The sequence below is a fragment of the Falco naumanni genome, chromosome 13 (assembly GCF_017639655.2).
Source record: "Falco naumanni isolate bFalNau1 chromosome 13, bFalNau1.pat, whole genome shotgun sequence".
In the NCBI taxonomy this organism is placed as follows: Eukaryota; Metazoa; Chordata; class Aves; order Falconiformes; family Falconidae; genus Falco; species Falco naumanni.
In genome coordinates, this window is record NC_054066.1 from 27791014 (window position 1) to 27797013 (window position 6000).

The 6000-nt window shown below is 45.3% G+C and overlaps 1 protein-coding gene across 1 annotated transcript in view; it reads right to left on the reverse strand.

The window, feature by feature from the left end:
* LOC121096762 (schwannomin-interacting protein 1) overlaps window positions 1-1677 on the reverse strand; it is an 89682-nt gene extending 88005 nt beyond the window's left edge. The window contains exon 1 of the mRNA XM_040613234.1: window positions 1593-1677. The gene's annotated coding sequence lies outside the window, so the exon portion shown is untranslated. The remainder of the gene's footprint in view (window positions 1-1592) is intronic.
* Between the last annotated feature and the right edge of the window lie 4323 nt (window positions 1678-6000).

A 6000-nucleotide genomic window follows, 5' to 3' on the forward strand; every position in this document is an offset into this window, starting at 1 on the left:
AGGTCTGACTGCAGGTCTCCATCTTTAGCCCCCAAACCCCACATATGCTTTTCTCTGCCCCATCTTTCCCCATGCATCACCACCCATCTCCACCCACCATGCTATGCTGTTTGCCTGTTTTAAGTCCCCAGCTAATGGTGGTAATTAACTCACTGAGCTCTAATACAAGCATCATAAAGCCCTTGATGCACGTTAGAGACTCAACATGCAGGGCAGCCGCATTGCTACACAGCTGCGAGTTTTAAGATGTTGTAAAGAATGTCAAGGAACAATAAACATGATTGAAGAGCTTGTTTGCAGGAACCGCTCAAATGCTCTCACCACACTGTGAGCAACAACAACAACAAAAAAAGGAGAAAACAGGCTTAATTGTCTTCATTACGCCTATCAGAAAGACAAGCTACTCAAGAAAGCAACATGCAGGTTTGCATCACACAAGACTTCACTAAAATACTGAAGCTTGTTCTGCCTTAGCTTCCAGTTGTCACTGTGAGAAAAGACATTTTGAGAGTATAGACAAAGAGGGAGTTTGGTATAACTGTTGTTTTGTGCCTCTTTGAGGCACAAATATAGTCCTTGTGTTATCAGTTCCACTTGTGCTAGTATAATCTCTTCCCCAAGGACTTAATCTTTCAGGTTAAAGACAGGTTTGGCACTTGTCACTACTTCTTTTACCCCCAAATTGCAGGACTTGTGCTGTTACATTTGAAGTTTTAAAGCCTTTGAGAGAGATTTTTTTTAAAAAAAGCAATACAGATATGAACTGCTGTGCCAGAGGGAACTTTTAGGGCTTCCTCAGAAGGCTTCCATGTCGTTACCGGGAGAGTATTTGCTTAACATCAGAGTGTTGTACACATGAAAATAGAAAAATTCAGTAGAGTTACCATTTCTCCCCCTACTCCCAGTGCATCAGATCCCAAGAGCCCACACCGGGGCTGGAGGGTAATCACATGGTTCGGCCCCATTGCATCCCAGTTACTAGCACAGATTTCAAAGGCACTTTCACATTTAATCTCTCACGAGATGCACTGCCTGTGAAGTTACAAACTGTTTCAACTAAGCACTTCAGGCAAGGCTGGACAGGCAGGATCCTGCCCACACACGGGCACATGGCAGAGCCATGACCCCCAGCAGGGTGGCCCTGTGGGTGCCCTGCACATCTCTCCTGCCAGGAGCCCCAGGGAAAGCCAGTTCCACAGCTCCTGGCAGGGTCTTTTCTTTACCAAGGGGGAAGGGTGCAAGCAAGGTGGTATTTTTCCTGAAGCCTTTTCTGGGGCTTCTTCACAAGGGGAGCTCTGTAGGGGTTACAGATACTCCACCACTTCCTTCCCCAGCATCCCGTCTCCGACCACACAACATGGTGTGTCCGCTGCTATCAGTACCTTCTGGACCATTCAGTATTTGTCTTCCTGGGTGAGATCCCATTCCCAGAGGCTGGGGGATTTCCTCAGCTGCTGCACTATCAAAAGCTCCCACCCGCTGCTACAGAGGCGGGGACCTTCCTCCCTTTGCCTTGATTCCTTCTCACTGGGCACAAAAGGCAGAGCCCTGCAGAGGAAGGATAATTTACACACAGAAACATAAAGCCATACCTGAGATTTCCCGAGGCACGCTCTTATTCTGCAAGCTGAAGCCTGCAATCGTCCCCAGCCATGCCAGCGCTCGGCGGCAGCCTCTCCCCCCCGAACTGCTGAATCACAGCCCCCCGTGAGGAGCACTTTTCATCAAGCCTGTGGGCTCCTGCTGCAGCACTTGTACCATCACAGCACCAATCAGCACCTGCACCTCCATCACCCACACCGCTAAGCAGGTGGAGATGCCTCTGCTCCAGCTGAGGAGCAGCTCATTAAACCCCCACCCCTACCCTGCCAGAAAACAATTGCTTTTAAATGCCTTATAAATCCAGCAGGCATCCCTATTAAAGCTGGTGCTCCACTAAATCATTTCACCACTTAATAGCTCAAGGTTCAATCTGCACTTGACTTCTCTATTTACTGTTTTCATGCTTTCTATTACTGAAGGCAGTGGTCTTAATTAAATGCAGTTACACATCTCCTGATTAAAACCTGCGTGTATCGCCATGTATCGCATAAAAGACCAGCATCTGAGTAGCAGAAACCAGCCCCGCAGGGGGTCTGCAGCCAGGGCATGGTGTCTCCTCTCCCTCCACACCTTGCATGCCCTGTTGTGCCCTCACCGTAACCAGGACACGTGCATCTGATGATCTGAACAGTCTTTCTTCAACATCTCAGAAAGATCTGATGTTTGCTCCTCGGATGTAGGCACAACAGAGCTTCTCCTCCACCGATCCTGCACCCCAAGAATCCAGCTAGCATCTCCATCCACCGCTTTTATCTCCAGTTTCTGTGAGAGCAGTGCTTCATCCAAGCAGCTAGAAACATCGGCTGCAAATCTCGAATGAGTTAATCTTGTCCAGGAAAAAACATATCCCATTAAATATGTACTCAAAAGGAAGGTTTCTGAAGGCATTGCAATCAGTAAAGCAAAAATCTGCGCAAAATTCAGCTGTCAGCTCCCAGGCAGGGTCTCCGGGTCCTGTGGCTCTGTGACGCAGCAGCCTGGAAACTCAGCAGCTGCTTCATTTAATTTGAAATTGGAGAGTTTTGAGGAGTAAGGAAAGGAGCAGTTTCAAAGTAGCTGTGTGCTGTTTTGACATGCAGTTCTTCCCCTGGGAAGGCTGGCAGGGATGCACGTATTGCCTCTCTGAGGCTGCTAAAATGATCAACAGGAAAGCAGCAGCTCTAAGAAAAGTGGTATTTCTAGTCTAGAAGGGACTCTGATGGGAAAGGAAACCTCCAAGAAATACCAGTGAAAAGTTAAACCTACCAGCCACCATGCCGAAGTGAAAATATGGTATTGATTTGCTTTTTCAGTGACTAATACCATAGGAATGGAGCAGTCTAATTTTATTTAATCTACATTACAGTAAAGCAGTCTATAACTTTTTAATTGACCCACTGGTTCAGTCAAATGTAAAATGGCTGAGTAAATACCAACAGAGTGACATGCAGTCGCATGGAGGTGGCAGAGAGGAGTAGCACCACAGGGTGAACACGTCAGCCCTTCATCCACCTCCCCCTTCCCCCGCCCAGCCCGGGAGATGCTCGTGAGCATGTCCTACCTGCCACCGGCTACATGCCACCTCCCCACTCGTGGGGGCCTGGAAGCTCAATATAATAAGTATTTTTTATTAATCAGGAGCCTTTTTTATTCCAGACACGACACACGGCTCATTAATGGTGTGCATATGTGCAGAGCATGTAAATTTATAGCTTATTCCATTAAGGAGAGTTAATATTGCACTCAGAGTGCCTCCAGCTCTTGTTTAGGTTGTGGGGAACATCTCACATGAATGGTATTGATACACCCGAGCATCAGCATGAGCTGACTGCAGGAGGAATTCCCTGGAAAAATTCTTAACGGCCAATTTTATGGTCAACCATTAAAAGCATTGACCAAAAACATTGTCCTGGGCCATGGTAATCTAATAATACATGGTAAACACAAAAGTTGTGGCTTGAAAATACCTTTAATTTAATTTAATTTTTTTAAATTAAGATCTCTTTTTAAGAGCTTAAGCACAAGTCTTGAAAATAAATAAGTAACACTATCTGCTGAAACTACGCAATGCAGTTTACAGTTTTTGAGCTACTTCACAGCTATTCAGCCGACAGGACTCGGGCTTTGGAGGCGTTTGGTAATATCGTCATATTTCCATGTCCTCTCTGCAGAAACCCTGCTGACCACTGTCCCTCTGCAGGGACCAAGAGGAAATTAAATTTCAGTCACTTCTGTGCCTTCTCTGTCAGAACAGAAGTAGATTTGGAGATTTGGAGAAGAGGTAGATTTGGAGAAGTTGCAAAAGCCACTGCAAACTTGCTTATGGCCAGGATAAGGAAGATTCACTGTCTTTACAATTTGCAATGCTTATGCTTGCGTGCTCTACTCAAAATACATCTTAATGCACTTGAGCAACTAAAAAGAAGTAATATGGAGATGGCCCAATGTTTTTTAAATTTTCCCAGGAAGGCTACACTCCATCAAAATCTTCTCTTAGCACTCCTTTCCACACATCAAGTTATTTTTCTTAGTGAACTGCAGCCATAGCCCTTGCCCAGGTATTTTAGTGCAGCTGCATATGGGCAACACATCTGTGTTAATAAATATTCCTTTGGCAGATACTAGAAATCACTTGCATGATACAATGGATAAAGTATTAAGAGGAGAAAAAGGAAAGCAATTCACTGATACCATGTAAAAACCTAATTACACGAACTCTGCAGCATCCCTCACCTAGCTGTGTTGGGCCACCTTGCCAGAACAGGCTTTGGGGACAGGCTGTTTAGTAGGGCCTGTAGTGACAGGACAAGGGGTAATGGTTTTAAATGAAAAGAGGGTAGATTTAGAGTAGATATTAGGAACAGATTTTTCACTTGGGGGTGGGAGGCGCTGGCCCAGGCTGCCCAGAGCAGCTGTGGGTGCCCCGTCCCTGGCAGGGCTCAAGGCCAGGCTGGACGGGGCTCTGGGCAACCTGGGCTGGGGGGAGGTGGCCCTGCCCGGGGCGGGGGGCTGGAGCTAGGTGGGCTTTAAGGGCCCTGCCAACACAAACCAGTCTATGGTTCTATGATTAATTCCATGAGTCCGTGAACATATGAATAAGTCTGGGCTCAGGGACCGGTATCTGTGCTCCCTGGAGCTTGTGCTTATAGCTAACACACATTCCTTGCACTACAGCATCTAAAAAGATGTCCAAGATCACTGCTAGATCACTTTAGGGTGCCCAGAAACACCAGGTGATATCTCCAGAATAATGGTGGACCTGTTCAGCAACTTACTTGACTTCTCGTCTTTTTCGCATCCACAGGATTACTTTTTTCCTTTTTTTTTTTTTCCTCTTTGTTTTTCTTAATGCTAACAACACCAAGCCTTAGTTGCCTCACTGAAAATAAGCATCTTCCTCAGGGAAGCTTCTAGTGCTCCATCAGACTCTACTATCAGAGTTATACAATTCACAGGGCAAATGCAAAATGCAAGGGGATCTGGCCAAACAACACATAATATCTGTTTTTCTCTCCTGGCGAGTTGGAGCACAGCATCTCTGGTGGGCAGCATCCTCCCAGCTGCCCACAGCAGGCAGGACTGGCACACAAACTGGCAATTTAATGGCAATTTTACAGCTTTTCTGTGTGGTACCCTGTCATTAAAACAAGGAGAAGTCAGCTGGATGAGTGGGATGCTCCAGCGTCACTTTATTATTCAAGTTTTCCATAGAGGAAACCCGTTTCAGGTCTGCGCTGAATGGCTTCAGTAAAATGATTGCTATCATCTGAGTGATAAATAAAACCAGACAGCAGTGTATCTGAAGGCATCTCTGAGTGCCACAGCCTTACCTGGGAAACCTCTGTGAAAAGAAACACAACAAACAACACCATATCTGTTCAGGAAGATAAGTCGCCTTCATGGTAATGGCTTTTTTATCACCGGGGTGGGGGCGAAGAACAATTTACTTGGCTGGTTTCTATTTCTCCATCTACTGTCAGACAAAAGAGCGGGTGGACACAGAACCTTTTCAAATAAGAGCTGGCAGGTTCACAGGAAAATACATATCTTTGAGTTCAACACTTTCTACTTGATATTATCCATGGTAAGCATGATTTGCAGCTCTTGCAATGTCAATTTTTTCTATTAATTGTTAATGAAACAGCCAGCTCTCCTGGGGGCAGAGGGAGGTGTTGTTTTCTAATTTCTCAAATCAAGAATATTGTAATAATACCTCATTAATGCAATCATCTTTCTGTCAGATAACTGCCGTATAATTTAAGGGGTAAGGTTTTAAATAAAGATCCTGGCAAAACCATTAGATTGATTTAATACATATCCCCCATCTAAGTGAAACTCATAACCCTTGGAAACAAATTAGTTAAGGAAACAAATTAGTCCAAAAAGTAAAGGTAGATGGCAATGGAAACGTCATAAATC